Source organism: Macaca nemestrina, chromosome 9 (assembly GCF_043159975.1).
Source record: "Macaca nemestrina isolate mMacNem1 chromosome 9, mMacNem.hap1, whole genome shotgun sequence".
NCBI lineage: Eukaryota > Metazoa > Chordata > Mammalia > Primates > Cercopithecidae > Macaca > Macaca nemestrina.
Window position 1 is genome coordinate 63,809,870 of NC_092133.1, and position 17,575 is coordinate 63,827,444.

The 17,575-nt window shown below is 40.6% G+C and overlaps 1 protein-coding gene across 19 annotated transcripts in view; it reads right to left on the reverse strand.

Annotated features, from left to right (window-relative positions):
• Nucleotides 1-17,575, reverse strand: part of LOC105466141 (catenin alpha 3) — a 1,883,635-nt gene that overhangs the window by 1,738,320 nt on the left and 127,740 nt on the right. The window contains exon 2 of one of the 19 annotated variants that reach the window (XM_071068759.1): nt 5,463-5,536. The exons of the other annotated variants lie outside the window; for them this stretch is intronic. The gene's annotated coding sequence lies outside the window, so the exon portion shown is untranslated. The remainder of the gene's footprint in view (nt 1-5,462; nt 5,537-17,575) is intronic. 19 annotated transcript variants of the gene reach the window in all.

Sequence of the window (17,575 nt, forward strand, 5' to 3'; positions counted from 1 at the left end):
TTTCACTACTGTGTATATATACACACATATATATATGTGTATGTATATACACACAGAAATGTGGATATCTATGTATTCGAACTCAGCTATAACGAGGTTAAAAAGGCATAGAAAGGGCACCATTTTAGGGCAAGCTTTGGGCTAACAAGCAGAGCCATGCTCACTACTGGCTGATATCATGACCAACGTAACAGTTCTGACATTGTAATCACCTGGGAGCTTTGAAAATTATTGTCTAGTTCTACTTCCAGAGATTCTGATTTAACTGGTTTTGTGTAAGGCATCAGGACTTTTAAGAGCTCCCCAGGAAATTTTATTGTGCAGCCAGGGTTTAAAACCACTGGGCTAACAATCTCAACAATAACAGGGATTTTCTGAATTGCCTACTTAGTACTCTTCCTCCAAGTAAGCCTTCTGTGTCTCCCATAGGGCTTGGCCACAAACAACTCCATCATACTTTATCTCACTGGGGGCTCTCAATTGTGTGTGAGATATTGCCCATTTCCTACTCTTCCTTAACCAGTGAGTGCAGAGTAGCTCCATGAGAAAATGATCAGTCTAGGCCAGACGCGGTTGCTCACACCTGTAATCCCAGCACTTTGGGAGGCTGAGGCAGGCAGATCACAAGGTCAGGAGTTTGAGATCAGCCTGGTCGACATGGTGAAACCCCATCTCTACTAAAAATACAAAAAATTAGCTGGGTGTGGTAGTGCACACCTGTAGTCCCAGCTACTCAGGAGGCTGAGGCAGAAGAATTGCTTGAACCTGGGAGGCAGAAGTTGCAGTGAGCCAAGATGGAGCCACTGCACTCCAGCCTGGGCAGCACAGCTAGACTTCATCTCAAAAAAAGAAAAAGAAAAAGAAAATGGTCAGTCTAGAACCAGGGCCTTCCAAGACATAAAAGGGGCACCATTTTACATCTCAGGGGCCAAATCTGGCCTCTTGTCTATTTTGGTAAATAAGAAAATTTTATTGAAACACAGCCACACTCATGTGTTTACATATTATCTAAGCTTGCTTTCACATTACAGCAACAGCAGAGTACTTTATGCAACAGAGACCCTATGATCCCCAAAACTGAAACTATTTACTGTCTAGACCCATACAGTTTTGTTTGCCAACCACTAGTCTAGAGTCACAGAGTTTTCAAGCTGCAACAGTATCTCCTAAGACAAGTTAGATCTCCTGAAATAGCCCAGGGGAGTCTATGAAGGGTAGAGTCAGACCTTGAGCAGTGACAATGGCCACATCTGGGGAGATATGGACTCTTCTATACTTTCAGCCAGCTGAAGCACAATTGCTCCTACCAATCTATTAATAGCGTTTTCCACTAAAAGGGCAGGTGTATCTGGGCTTATCAGTCTACACCACCTGGCTGCCCACGCGATCAGTTTATAAGAGAACAATTACATCCTGAAGCTAAGTTAGAAGTGGGTATCTATGGAATCAGTCTGAATTCATGGAGGAAAAGATGAGCTGCGATTGAAAGATAAGGTATTAACAGAAACAGAGTGAACTGGGGTTGGTTGGAGAACCCTGAAAAAGAGGGGACCAACGTTAAAGTGAAGCAAATCACAGCCTAACAGGACAAAAGGTCTAGGAGGCAAGCTGAGAAGAAGTAAAGCACATACAGTGAATGGCACCTACCCACAGATCATCTCAAAGCTACCAGTTTCTGCTGGTGGGGGCCTCCTTGTATCCTTGCCATGCATACTCCCACTGGACTTGCACTATTTTAATCAATTAGCTATGGCTTTTCTTATCCTTATTTTAATTTAGTGAATGACTTCCTTCTTCTCCACTATTTTTGTCTTAAGAAATACTATAGCCTAGCCATTTTCCCATGGGAGTAGTTTTCTGGCAGTAAAATAACGCAGAAATTGAAGAATTCACTTTATTAGAATCAACTCAGCTATACTGAATCACCTTAAACTTTAAAACATTACTGAGGCAGAATTAAGTTTATTTCTTCATCCTACCATAAAAATAACATCTTTATACTTATTAAGCCTTAAGCCTATTAGTATTTAAAAGACACTTAATTTACTAACTTTTAAGGTTACTCGTTGAGGTTATAGTCAAAACTCCAATATGGGCTTACAAGGTACCCTACAAGAATACTCTATGTGTGCAGACTTCCTTTTGAGATTTCCTTGGAAGCTTCAAGATTAATTCTGATACAAATTCTATTGATAGAATAATCAGCAAGAGTACAAAAAAGCTTGGAGGTAAAACCAAGAAAGCATAAGTAAATGGCATCATGCTTATTCAAAATGACCTATAGAAATGACAGAAAGCAACCACAAACAAAACTTGAATTCTTTTCTGAAAGAAACAAAGGAAATTATATTCTAGGAGGCTAAGAAGCCAAAGGGGGCAGACATGTTCTCTCCCTGCTACCTGAAAGCCAATCAAATCTGTTTGTAGAGCAGTGGAAAATTAACAATTTGGGCATCTAGGCTTCTCTTTGCATAAATTGATATATATGATTGCTTGCTGCCTTTAGAGGGGGTTGTGGTCAAGGAGATTAGAAAGGAATTATGTTGAGAGTGGGATGTAGCAGAGAGTTTCTTCAGAGCAGCCAGGCAGGAAAGAAAAACATAGCGCTTGGAAAAGCTAGGACTAACAACTCCCCATGCAGTCACTAGGACTGGCCTTTACTCTAATAAGGAGGGGGGAGAGAGTAGAGAAGAAGCTGAAAGAGATCATTTTCATAGGAATTGTGCGTGACTCCAGGTGCAATCATTGCTTCAGTGGGGCGCATATGACAGAGTGCAGCACAGAATTGGGAAGAGAGGCATTCTCCCCTCTTTTGTAGGAACCTAGCGCTGTTCTACTACCTTGAGGATTGGCAGCTGAAGGAGACCAGGGAATTTCACCCCAAAATATGGTACCCTGGTACGTTTATTATCATTATTATTACTATTATTTTGAGATGGGAGTTTCACTCTTGTTGCCCAGGCTGGAGTGCAATGGTGCAATCTCGGCTCACCACAACCTCCATCTCCCAGGTTCAAGCGATTCTCCTGCCTCAGCCTCCTGAGTAGCTGGGATTAGATTACAGGCATGTGCCACCACAGCTGGCTAATTTTTTGTATTTTCAGTAGAGACAGGTTTCTCCATGTTAGTAAGGCTGGTCTCAAACTCCTGACCTCAGGTGATCTGCCTGCCTCAGCATCCCAAAGTACTGGGATTACAGGCATGAGCCACTGCGCCCGGCCGTTTATTTTAAATTAAACACCCATGGGGACTAGCAGACACTGGAAGAAGCTTTACTCTGATACTCCCTTATCTACCTAATGTCCAGACTTGCCAAAGAAAAAAACAATTATTTCTGGTCTCTTCTCTGAGTTCTCATCAATTTATTAATAACTCTAATCACAGGCAGGTAGACTGAAGTCTGTCAACACACCTCGACAGACATTTGCCAAAAACCATGCTCTGCGGGGCCAACAAACTTTGTCCCAGGCCATTGTATGCTCTCCCAGCCCACTGAATTCCCCTAAAAATCATTCACTACACCCCAAGTTGACACATTTCCCCCATCTCCCCTCCTCTATGAAAAAATGGTATATAAGCATCTGTACCCCATTGGGTTATGAGGTAATCATTCTCCTACTATTCCCCTATGTTATGCACATTGAAATAAATTTTGTATATTAATCTGCCTCTTGTCAGTTGATTTTTCAGCAAAACTTCAGAGGGCAAAGAGGAAACATTCCCTTTGTCCTTACAGATTTGGCGTTGTGGGCAGGATAACCAAAACTGCTTTGCTTCTCTAGAAGCTGCAGTCAAGGGAACACGGGACCTGACAGGCGAACAGAAATTCTTACCAGTCAGACTCCCAGTCTCTCTCTCTGCAGAATCTGGTCAAGCAGACGAGAAAAATCAGTTTGTCTCTTTTTCCTTTCCAAATTTAAGATTAATGGGAGAAAAGCATTTGTATGACTACTCTTAGGTGTAATGACTGGTATATTTTTGCTATAAATATTCATATTGTCTGATCCTTTTCCTCACAGAAATAGTCTTTATTTTTTCCTTTGTCTCTTTCTGTAAAGAGTCCCTCTTGTTTTATGTCCTTGAGAGCTTGACTTTTGACCAAGTAGAAGCCCTATCTCTTGGTCTCTGCCATCCAGTGGGCATGATTTTTGGGTCACATCCAGTGGCCAGCCTAAAAGGACTAGGAACCCTGAGGCACCTAAGATATTAAGCAGTACAGTCTGTTCCAAATGTGCCAAGCTCTCAGCAACGTTTTTGTTAAATGAGAAATCCCATCCATAAGGGACTTTTGTTGTCCTAACTCTTGTTGCCTGGTTAGTCCTGGAAAGTGCAATCCCAGGAGGACCTACTCAGTGTCACAGATTAACAGATCTGTGACTGGCACCCCTCCCTCTTCAATACTGGAGGCACCATATAACAAACACCTCCTCAACCATCTATGACAAGTGTCCCTTGCTATATTAGACTATTTCTGAAAGTGATTTTTGAGGGAATCATGAGGACTACATCATCTTCCCATTTTTATACTGACACTTATACTGTCCATGATAGTCTAAACCTGGAAAGCTACCTCTGAGACTTTCCATGAAAATGGCTCATTAACTTGAGTCACTTACAGAATAACTAAATTGGCTATACTTAAAACTTTTTTAGAGAGCGCTTGTCTTAAACAGCTATCTCTTTTGTACCTATTTTTTTAAATATGAAAGGAATATAGCCTTAGAAATTCTCTTAGTAAGATTTTTAAAACAGAAATCATATTCAAAGGAAACTTAAAATCCTCTACACTCAAATTACCTGCTTTGGATCCATCTAGGATCTGCAAAAAGGCACTCTGGCCTGTGTTCTAATGGCTAGGATTCTACTGTTTTATTGCCACAGCTCAAGTTTGATTTCTAGTCAGGAAACCAGTCCCTTGGAGATGTAAATCCTTTAACTCAGGGGAAAAAGGAAACATTTATAAAAATTAGTTTGAGGGTTGGGCACGGTGGCTCGTGCCTGTAATCCCAGCACTTTGAGAGGCTGAGGCAGGAGGATCGTTAGAGCCCAGGAGTTTGAGACTAGCCTGAGACAGATTCCTTCTCTATAAAAAAAAAATTTTTTTAAGTTAGCCAGATGTGGTGGCATGCACCTGTAGTCTCAAATACTCAGGAGACTGAGACAGGAGGATGGCTTGAGCCCAGAGGTCAAGGCTGCTGTGAGCCATGATTGCACCACTTCACTTTAGCCTGGGCAACACAGCAAAACACTGTCTCAAAAAAAAAAAAAAAAAAAAAAAAAACTCTGATTTACATGTTTTGAATCTATATTTGTGTGACCCTTGACTTTTTGGGGTACCCATTTTTCATTGATCTATTTCCCTTCCATGGACAGTTATGTTCCTGTTCATCACTAAGTCTCTATTTTCTTCCAGATGTCTTTGTGGGGTGGCTCTGGATCTTGTGAAGACTGCTTCTTTGTACCTCTTTGGAGATGTCTTGTGCTTCCTTGGTTAAACCATAAAAGGTTTTTTGGTTCTGAATCAGTTGGTAGTTACCTTTGGTTGAAAAGAAAAAAAAGAAATTGAAGTTCAGATAAATAAAGTTTTAAAAAAATAAAGTTTACTTCTCCTTCCTTTCCCTACCTCTGATATACATGAAGGGATCTAGATGGGACTTCGAGTGACCCTGAAACCCCCTGAGAACTACAACAAAAAGGTACCACTGACTTCCTGTTTTGGGGTTCTCTGTTTTCCTCATGGAGCCTCAAAAGTCGTGAATGGGTTCCTCTCAGATCTAAAAGCTCTACTCTTTTTTGCATTAAACTCCCTCATCTATTTGGCTTTTGTATACATACATGTATATGTGTGTGTTGTATATTGTGTCTACATGTATGTATTTGTCTATACATCTGTTTGCATATTATCTACATGATACCAAATTGACTTATAAATAAATGAGTACCCATAAATTAAATAACTAGCCCAAAACTTTTCAAGTTCCCTTGACTTTAATAAATCTTTGGTAAATAAAGGTAGCTTTTAAATTGCTAGTAAAACTAAAATGTCTTCAAATTTTAATTTAGACATTTTTGTCTAGGTCTACTAGTCACACAGGTTTATGTTTCTCTGTTAGATGTTTTAAGATCATAAAACTGTTGTTTCTGTGATATTCTTGACATTTTCTTGATTTGTATATAAACTAAAGCTGTAAGTGCTGGCTGCTGGACTCCCAAAAGCCTTACACACATCCTACTGTGGCTTGTTGAGCCAAGCCCAATATGGCCCCATCCTCCCTGGTCCAGCTCCACCTCCTGGTCCTACTGAGAGGGGTCAGATCCTCCCAACACTGTCTTCACAAGTCCATCCTCTGCCTTGGACCCTACACTGGGTGTGCAAATCCAGGATTCAGAGAGGTCCTGCCCTTTATAGTCCTCCTGGGTGCCACATGGATACTCAGAACCCAGGACAACTAGAGGGGGGACAATGGGGAGGGACCTGTGTCCAGTATCTCAAAGGCCTTAGTTAAGATAAAACTAGCGGATACTGGTTTTGCTTTTTCAAAAAAAAATACACAATAACCTAAATAAATTGCTTTATTTTCCATGAATAATTCAAATATAACTGTTAAAAAATATTTTTCAATAATTTAAAATCCTAAGGACACGTTATGTTAAGTAGTAGAGAATCACGAAATGTTTGAGTCATTTCTAAATAAGTTAAAATACTAAAACATTAATTATTAAGCATAAAGTTTAGATACTTTGACATCTTGTTCCTATATGGCATAGAAAAGCTAAATATATCTGTATCTGTTAATGAGCAAAAAACTGATAAAACACCTTTCTAAAAATTATAAAACGGTTTTCATTTACAAACACTAATATAAAACAGTTCAAAATTACTTACTTCCTAGGTTTTCAGTAGAAATTAGGGTTACTAAGAGTTACTATTATAATTAGTATATAATTAAAACTACTATGTATGATAAACAACTATGTATGGAGTATATAAGGGAAGTAAAATGTTATAAGGTATGAGGATGTGCTTTTGTTGAGAAAAAGCAATTTTATATAGTTCAGAGATTCTGTAAAGGTTGTTTCAAAATGAGAAAAATCATATAAACAAAACTAAATGGGTATAGAAAGTTGAGGAAAAAAGAGAATTTCAAAAGATTGTGTGATTAAAGTGAATGAAATTAAATAAATTTATTATTTGTTTTTAAACTGAGCCTTAAAATCAAAAATAGTCTACAAAACTAGAATTTTATTTTCTTCTTTGAACAAGGTTTTCATATACTATCAATAATAAATAGTAAATGACTTTGGTTCACCTTTTGAGTAAACTACAAAAAAAAAAAAGGAGGGGGAAGAAACAGATTTTGTGTGCCTCATGCTTAATAGGTCTTTTGAATATTTGAAACCCTAAGTCTCATCTCTGTCAAACTGTCAAAGAGTAAAGGTTTTGGCTTTTGGAAATCCTTTATTACACTGGCTAAATGAACAACTTTATTTCACAGTAATTTTTGATCAAATGTTTTAAACCTTTGACATACTTGACAAGCTTCCCAAAATCAACCTCCAAATTCTAAAGTAAGTCTTTTTGACTTCAAACTAACTTTGGGATTTTCCCAAAGATCCCTGAAGTATCCAAAAGAGAAATAATAAACAGGTTTAGCTAATATATTAAATTATATGGGAAGCACTGTCAAATAAGAAATAATGTTTAACCTTTTTTCTGAGTTATATTTATATGGCTATCTTATTACTATGTGTTCCAAAACTGTATGAGATTTCTTAAAATATCATCTATCTTGTTAAATGTTGTCAGTCACAATTATGACTGCTATGTTGAATTGTTGTAGGCCACAAAAAAAAAGAACAAATACCTTTGTCAATTGTTTATTTAACCATGGCCATTTTAAGTCCCATTGTCCACAGTTAATTGTTTTATTCTGATGCTTTTTTTTTCTTGAAAGCTCTTCACTAATCCTGAAGTGTGGGTCTTCAAAGAAGTTCAAGGAAATAACACTGACAAAGGTTTCTGACAACTCTGAAACTGTATAAGTGAATCAATGAACTGTGTAAAAATTCCAGAACTCTAACAAAAAAAAAAAAAAAACTGGAGTCATAAAACTGCTAAACTACCATCAAGCAGAACAATAATTAATTACATGGGACTGAACTGATAAAAGACTGACATGATTATTTATGATTTTTTGTTTATGCTGATTCTTTTCATGTTTTGTTCTCCATAGTTTAAAAAAAAAAAAAAAAAAAACAGCTTTTTAAATGCTACAATTCCCCTGTGTTATGCACACTGAAATAAATTTTATTTGCCCTTCCTTCTATTAATCTGCCTTTTCTCAATTGATTTTTCAACTGAACTTCCAGAGGGCAAAGGAGAAATCTGGTCTTCACCCCTACACAGCTTTGAAGCCACTAAGACATGGCTACCTTGGCATGTTCATTTCCAGTTTTCCAATGAGTACCACTGGCAGCAGTCACCACCCACCAGCAACAAGCTGAAGCCAGACAAAACTGGAATACAAGGCAGATAGGCTGGTTTGGGAACACAAGTGAGTCATAATTCAGAGACTTCAAAATTTGGAAGTGTGGGAATGAGCAGAAGAGAAAAGAGAGGTTTTATAGGAAAATCCCCACTCTAGCACAAGCAAGTGAGGTCAATTACAGGAACTCTGGATTGCTGCTGCTAATGGGACTTCCTTTGAACTTGCAAGGGGAGTGAGTAGGAGGCCGGGGAATCAGATTACATAAGGATAAGCATCTGTCCTAAATGGCCGGGTGCTCAGGGAACTGAAAACAATGAGTCCCACAGAGGCTGAAGTATAATTCTGAGAATAGAATGTGGTTTGGAAACTGAAAAAATCTGTTAAAACCCTGGCAACTAGGTAATCTTATTGTTACTGAACAGCAGGAGTTTGGGAATCCAAACCTGAAAATGCCACATTCACTATGACTCAACTCTTTCCCTTGTTTCTACTTTCTGTGTATCTTTCAGCTTTGCACCTAATAGAACTGTTTAATCCTAGGTACTAACTGCTTAAATCTCAGAATATAGTCAACTCCTCAAAAAGAGGATGCTAACGGGACCAATTCATGATCATCCCCCAGAGGCAAAGCTCTCATGGCAGAGCACCTCACAGGGTTCTTGCCAGCCTATAATTGAGTATCACTAAGCCAGTTGCTCACCCTGCTAAAGTTAGCTGTGACAAGGGTGCCAAAGTGTCTTGAGAGCACTATGGAGACTTAACAAAAGGAACCCCTAAAATGAAGGCAAATGGAATGTAAAAGTTATTGAGGCTGTTCACAAATATTCCTAAAGGACATTCACGAATGTCCTTTAGGCACAGGGCAGGATCACATACCCAACATCCACTTTGACCATATAACTTGCTTTGACAAAAGCATTGTGAGTAGAATTGACATATGTCACATCCAGGTGAACATTTTGGGAGTTCTCGCATGATTTATCATGTTCCATTTCCTCAGTTGCCATGACAGTGGAAGCACATGTTGAGATGAGTCTGTATTAGCCTGGGTCTCTGAGTGCCTGTACCGATCAGAAACCCCAGCTCACATTGGACATGTAGCTTGAGCAGGAAATAAATTTTATTAAGTCTCTGAGATTTCGGGGTTGTCTTCTTATCACAGCACAACCTTGCTTATGCTGACTAGTACAGGGGCTGGTAGGTAAACTTGCCCCAATGAGTATTATAGAGTCTATAAAAGCGATCCCCAAGGGGACAGATGGGAGACACTATGGAGATAGAAATGAAAGAAGGCCAAGAGGTCCTACAAGACTTAGGGGTGAATGACAAAGAAATAATGTTTATTACTGTTCATCTAACTCTAGATTTACTTCTTGAAAACATGGGATATATTTACAGTCAGAAAATACATTTGAACCACTGCCCTTCAAAAAAAAAAAACTTTACAAAATATAACACATTATAAAGAGTTTGTTATTACGATTATTTTAAGGAATTTTGAGTAAAACAATTCTTTTAACTCACATTCAACAGAAATCTGACACCTACCAAACTGTATTTTGCAGCAAATAAGATTATAGACAGTTTCATAATTTAATGACTGTAGCATGATCTAGCAGTTTATATTCTCTTCAGAGAGTATACAACACAGAGATGTAAATTCTTTGAAGCACAATTCTGCATAGACTTTCTGCATTGCATTGCCAAACTTGGATCTTGAAAGTGATACAGTGCAGATGCCTACAGTTGCAATCATAAAAATGTAATTGCTGAGAAATTATTTCTGATCCATTGGATGAATTTATTACAGAGGGATGCAACTGTGTAAGTTATCACATAAGAAACTTCCAGTGAATGATTGAAATATATCCCAGGCTGAATATTCCTGCAAAATGACCTAGTGATTTGCCTGTGCCCAGGAGAAAAAAAATACATCAAAGATAAATCAGGTTTGGTAGGGAAGACTTTGGTAACCATAAAAGAGCAGAATAAAGATTTATGAAGAAATGAATTCAGAAGTCAGAGTGACATAATAGTATCTATGACTAATTACTCCAAAAATTAAATTTTATTTTTGACTTTGAGTTATATACAGAGGTGATAAGTAATTTCTGTGGAACCCTGGAAGCAAAGGAATACAACATGAAGATAAATCATGAGGAAAGTGAAAAAATTTTTAATGGGACTACTGAATTAATAACTTTAGCTGGTGGCAATCTGAACTTAAAGATATGAACTTCTTTTGGAATGTTTTCCAGTGTAATCAGAGACTATACGGTGTACTTAAACCATGTAACTATTTCAAATTAAACACTCTTTGTAACATTAGTCAAAATATGGAAACAACCATCTACAGATGAATGAATAAAGAAAATATGGTGTTCATGCAATGGAATATTATTCCATCAAAAAAAAAAAAAAGGAAATCCTGCCATTTTCTAACATGGATGAACCTGGGGGACACTATGCTAAATGGAATAAGCCAGACACAGAAAGGCAAATACTGTATGATCTCACTTATATGTGAAATCTAAAAAAGTTAAATTCAAAGAAGCAGATGGTAAAAGTGTGGTTTCCAGGTGCTAGCGAGTGGGGGAAATGGGGAAGATTGTTGGTCAAAGGATACTAAATTTCAGTTTTAAGATGAATATGTTTTGGGACTCTAACGTGTAGCATGGTGACTATAGTTAATATATTGTATTCTTTACTTGAAATTTGATAAGAAAGTAGATTTTAAGTGTCTTCACCACACACACACAAACGCACACACGATGGTAACTATGGGTAGAGATGGATGTGTTAATTCATTTGACTGTGGTAATCATTACACATTGTATACACATACATCAAATCATCACATCATATACCTTGAATGTACAGAATTTGTATTTGTCTCATTATTTGTCTATTAAATATATTAAAATAAAAAATAAACACTCCTTCCCCTCCTCCCCTGGTGTAGATGGTGGTGGCCAGATTCAGAGCCCCAATTTCACTGCTGGGACCAAGATGGACAATTAGAAGCATCTGTGTGGAAGGCCGAGGCAGGCGGATCACGAGGTCAGGAAATTGAGACCATCCTGTCTAACACAGTGAAACCCCATCTCCACAAAAAATACAAAAAATTAGCCGGGCATGGTGGTGGGCACCTGTAGTCCCAGTTACTCTGGAGGCTGAGGCAGAAGAAGGGTGTGAACCCGGGAGGAAGAGCTTGCAGCGAGCGGAGATCTCGCCACTGCACTCCAGTCTGGGCAACAGATGGAGACGTCTCAAAAAAAAAAAAAGAGCAGCAGCTGTGGTCTGCGACACTCAGAGAGGAAGGAAAGGAGCAAGTGAATTCAGCACCTTCAGCTGAAGTATCCAGGTTCTCGCATTGGGGCTGACTAGGCAAACAATTTGACCCACGAAAAACAAAGAAAAGCAGGGCAGGGCGATGGTCCACCTGGGAGCAGCACGGAGCCAAATGAAACCCCACCCTCAGCCAAGTGAAGCAGTAAGTGATTCTGCGACCCCACCTGGAAAACCACGCTTTTCCCACGTATCTTTGCAACCCATGTAAGATATATCTTTTCCCATGTATCTTTAATGTGTGGATCAGGAGCTCCTCTAGTGAGCCCACACCACCAGAGCATTGGGTCTGATACACAGAACTGTGTAGAATGTTGGCAGAGCAGCTGTTCAGGCACACACAGAGACCCAGGAGTTTTCCATACTCCAGCCCCAGGATCCCTGGCAAGACGGGAGATCTGTGCATATATATATCCCTAGGAAAGGGGCTAAACCCAGGGAGCCAAACAGCGCCATCCTGCAGGCCTGCTCCCACAGCACCCCACAAGTTAACACCCACTGACTTGGAATTCCAACCAGCCAATGGCGACAGACTGGAGTCTGCCTGAGATGAGACCAAGTTCCCTGGGGGAGGGGCAGCTACCATCTCCATAGTTAGTGGACTCAGCCATTCCAGCCTGATGGCTTTGGAGAATACAAATGATCCAGACAATGAAGGGTCCCCAACAATGGCACAGCCGCCTTGCCAGATCATGGCCAGACTGATTCTTTAAGTAGGACCCCAATCCATTCCTCCTCACTGGGTGGGACCTCCCTGTGGGGGTTTCAGCCACCCCAGCAAGAGTTCTACAGACAAAGCCCTGATCTCTCCCTGGGATGGAGCTCCCAGGAGGAGGGGTGGCCACGATCTCTGTGATTCAGTGGACTCAGCCATTCCAGCCTGCCAGCTTTGGAGAACACAAACCATCCAGAGGAGGAAGGGTCCCCCACTCCCCTCTCCAACGCAGCATATCTGCTCCACCAGAAAGCATCCAGACTGCTTCTGATCCCATTCCTCCTGACCAAGTGAGACCTCCCAACAGGAGTCTCCAAACACCTCCTACAGGCACATTAGGAACAGCAACATGTCAGTACACTGCTGGGACAGAGCTTCCAGAGGAAGGAGCAGGCTGCAGTCTTTGTTGTTTCACAGCCTTCACTGGTGATACTTCCAGCTCTGAGGAAAACTGAGGCAACTAGGGTCTGGAGTGGACCCCCAGCAAACCACAGCAGCCCAACAGAAGAGTGACCTCGTGTCTGGAATTGGTGGGTTCTTGGTCTTGCTGACTTCAAGAATGAAGGCGCGGACCCTTGCAGTGAGAGTTACAGTTCTTAAAGATGGTGTGTCTGGAGTTTGTTCCTTCTTCCTGGTGGGTTCGTGGTCTCCCTGCCTTCAGGAGTGAAGCTGCAGACCTTGGCAGTGAGTGTTACAGTTCATAAAGGCAGTGTGGATCCAAAGAGTGAGAAGCAGCAAGATTTATTGCAAAGAGTGAAAGAACAAAGCTTCCACAGTGTGGAAAGGGATGTGAGCGGGTTGCCAGTGTCTGGCTGGGGCAGCCTGCTTTTATTCCCTTATCTGGTCCCACCCACATCCTGCTGATTGGTCCATTTTACAGAGAGCTGATTGGTCCGTTTCACTGAGAGCTGATTGGTCCGTTTTGACAGAGTGCTGATTGGTGCATTTATAATCCTTGAGCCAGACACAGAGTGCTAGTTGCAAAAGTTCTCCAAGTCCCCACTAGGTTAGCCAGACACAGAGTTAGTTAGATACAGAGTACCAATTTGTGTATTTACAAACCTTGAGCTAGACACAGCATACTGACTGGTGTATTTACAAACCCTGAGCTAGACACAGAGTGCTGATTGGTGCGTTTAGCTATACATAAAAGTTCCCCAAGTTCCCACAAGACTCAGGAGCCCAGCTGGCCTCACCCAGTGGATCCTGCAGGGAGGTTGCAGGGAGAGCTGCCCACCAGTCCCGAGCCACACCTGCACTCCTCAGGCCTTGGGTGGTCCATAGGACTGGGCATCACAGAGCAGGGGGCAGCACCCATCAGGGAGGATTGGGCTGTGCGGGAGCCCACAGTGGAGGGGGGGCTTGGGCATGGCAGGCTGCATGTCCTGAGCCCTGCCCCATGGGGAGGCAGCTGAGGCCCAGTGAGAATTTGGGCACAGTGCCAGCAGTGCTGGGGACCCGGTGCAACCTCCACAGCTGCTGGCCCGGGTGCTAAGCCCCTCACTGCCCCTGGGCCGGCAGCACCAGCTGGCCACTCCGAGTGTGGGGTCCGCGGAGCCTGTGCCCACGCCCACCAGAACTTGCGCTGGCCCAGGAGCACCCGTGCAGCCCCGGTTCCCGCCTGTGCCTCTCCCTCCACACCTCCCCGCAAGTGGAGGGAGCTGGCTCCAGCCTTGGCCAGCCCAGAGAGGGCTCCCACAGTGCAGTGGCAGGCTGAAGGGCTCCTCAAGCACCGCCAGAGTGGACGCCGAGGCCAAGTAGGCGCTGAGAGCGAGGGCTGCTAGCACGCTGTCACCTCTTAACCTGACTGTTAAAAGAAAAACAAACAGAAAACAACACAACACCAACAAAAAAGACCCCATAAAAACCCCATTAAAAGTGAGCTTGAAGACTATCTTGCTGAAATAGGGCAGAAAGACAAGATTAGAGAAAAAAGAATGAAAAGGAACAAACAAAACCGCTGAGAACCTATACATAAATATATGAAAATATATAAAAAGACCAAACCTATGACTGACTGGAGTACCTGAAAGAGACAGGGAGGATGGAACCAAGTTGGAAAACACACTTCAGGATATCATCCAGGAGAACTTCCCCAACCTAGCAAAACAGGCCAACATATAAATTCAGGGAATACAGAGAACCCCAGTAAGATATTCCATGAGAAGATCAACCCCAAGACACGTAATCATCAGATTCTTCAAGGTTAAAATGAAAGAAAAAATGTTAAGCGTAGCCAGAAAGAAAGGCCAAGTCACCTACAAAGGGAAGCCCATCAGACTAACAGCAGACCACTCAATGGAAACCCTATAAGGCAGAAGAGACTGGGGGCCAATATTTAACATTCTTAAAGAAAAAAATTTCCAACCCAGAATTTCATATCTGGCCAAACTAAGCTTCATAAATGAAGAAGAAATAAGATCCTTTTCAGACAGGCAAATGCTGAGGGAATTTGTCACCATCTGGTCTGCCTTGTAAGAGCTCCTAAAGGAGGCATTTAATATGGAAAAGAAAAAGCATTATCAACCACTAAAAAAACACACTGAAGTACACAGACCAGTGACACTATGAAATAACTACATAAACAAGTCTGCAAAATTACCAGCTAGCATCATGATGACAGGATCAAATTCACACAACAATATTAACTTTAAAAGTAAATGGGCTAAGTATTCCAATTAAAAGACACAGAATGACAAGTTGGATAAACAGCCAAGACCCATCAAAGTGCTGTCTTCAAGTGACCCATCTCACATGCAAAGACACACATTGACTCAAAATAAAGGGATGGAGGAAAATTTACCAAGCAAATGGAAAACAGAAAAAAAAAGCAGAGTTTGCAATCTTAGTTTCTGATAAAATAGACTTTAAAACAACAAAGATAAAAAAAGACAAAGAAGAGTATTACATAATGATAAAGCGTTCAAATTGACAAGAAAAGCTAAATATCCTATATACATACACACAATACAGGAGCACCCAGAAGCATAAAGCAAGTTCTTAGACACTTACAAAGAGACTTAGATTGGGAAATTTAAATACCCCACTGACAATATTAGACAGACCATCAAGACAGAAAATTAACAAAGATATTTAGGACCTGAACTCAGCTCTGGATCAAGTAGACCTAATAGATATCTACAAAACACTCTGCCCAAAAACAATAGAATATATATTCTTCTCATTCACCACATGGTACATACTCTAAAATTGATCACATAATCAGAAGTAAAACACTCCTCTGCAAATGTAAAGGAACTGAAATAATACAAACAGTCTCTCAGACCACAGCACAATCAAATTAAGAACTCAAGATTAAGAAATTAACCCAAAGTGGCCGGGCGCGGTGGCTCAAGCCTATAATCCCAGCACTTTGGGAGGCCGAGATGGGCGGATCACGAGGTCAGGAGATCGAGACCATCCTGGCTAACACAGTGAAACCCCTTCTCTACTAAAAAATACAAAAAACTAGCCGGGCGAGGTGGTAGACACCTGTAGTCCCAGCTACTTGGGAGGCTGAGGAGAATGGCATAAACCCAGGAGGTGGAGCTTGCAGTGAGCTGAGATCCGGCCACTGCACTCCAGCCTGGGTGACAGAGCGAGACTCTGTCTCAAAAAAAAAAGAAAGAAAACTCAAAGCCACACAACTACATGGAAAGTAGGCAACCTGCTCCTGAATGACTGTTGGGTAAATAATGAAATTAAGGCAGAAATCAAGAAGTTCTTTGAAACTAATGAGAACAAAGAGACCACTTATCAGAATCTCTGGGACATAGCTAAAGCAGCATTAGGAGGTAAATTTATAGCACTAGATGCCCACATCAAAAAGCATGAAAGATCTCAAGTTATAACCTAATATCTCACCTAAAAGAACTGGAGAACTAAGAGAAAACCCCAAAGCTAGCAGAAGGCAAGAAAAAAACCAAAATCAGATCTTAACTGAAGGAGATAGAGAAACAAAAAAACACTTGTAAAAATCAATGAATCCAGGAGCTGTTTTTTGGAAAAATTAATAAAATAGATAGACCACTAGCTAGACTAATGAAGAAGAAAAGAGAGAAGAATCAAATAAACACAATCAGAAATGATAAGGGGGATATCACCACTGACCCCACAGAAATACAAACAACCATCAGAGAATACTATAAACACCTCTATGCACATAAACTAGAAAATCTAGAAGAAATGGATAAATTCCTGGACACATACACCTTCCCAAGACTGAACCAGGAAAAAACTGAATGCCTGAATAGACCAATAATGAGTTTTGAAATAGAGGCAGCAATAAACAGCCTACCAACCCAAAAAAAGCCCAGGACCAGAAGGATTTATAGCTGAATTCTACCAAGAAGGACTGGTATCATTTCCACTAAAACTATTCAAAAAATTGAAAAGAAGGGACTCCTCTCTAATTCATTCTATGAGGTCAGCATCATCCTGATAACAAAATCTGGTAGAGATACAACAACAACAAAAAAACTTCGGGCCAATATCCTTGATGAACATCGATACAAAAATCTTCAATAAAATACTGGCAAACTGAATCCAGGAGCACATCAAGAAAATTATCCACCATGATCAAGTTGTCTTGATCATGCAAATCAACAAATGTGATTCATCACATAAACAGAACTAAAGACAAAAACCACATGATTATCTCAATAGATGTAGAAAAGGCCTTTGATAAAATTCAACATCTCTTCATGTTAAAAAAAAAACTCTCAATAAACTAGGTATTGAAGGAATATACCTAAAAAAAATAAAAACCATCTATGACAAACCCACAGCCAATATCATACTAAATGGGCAAAAGCTGGAAGCATTCCCCTTGAAAATGCACAAGACAAGAATGTCCTCTCTCACCACTCCTATTCAACATAATATCGAAAGTTCTGGCCAGGACAATAAGGCCAAGAGAAAGAAATAGAGAGTATTCAAATGGGAAGAGAGGAAGTCAAATTATCTTTGTTTGCAGATGACATGATCCTTTATCTAGAAAAAGCCCATTGTCTCAGCCCAAAAG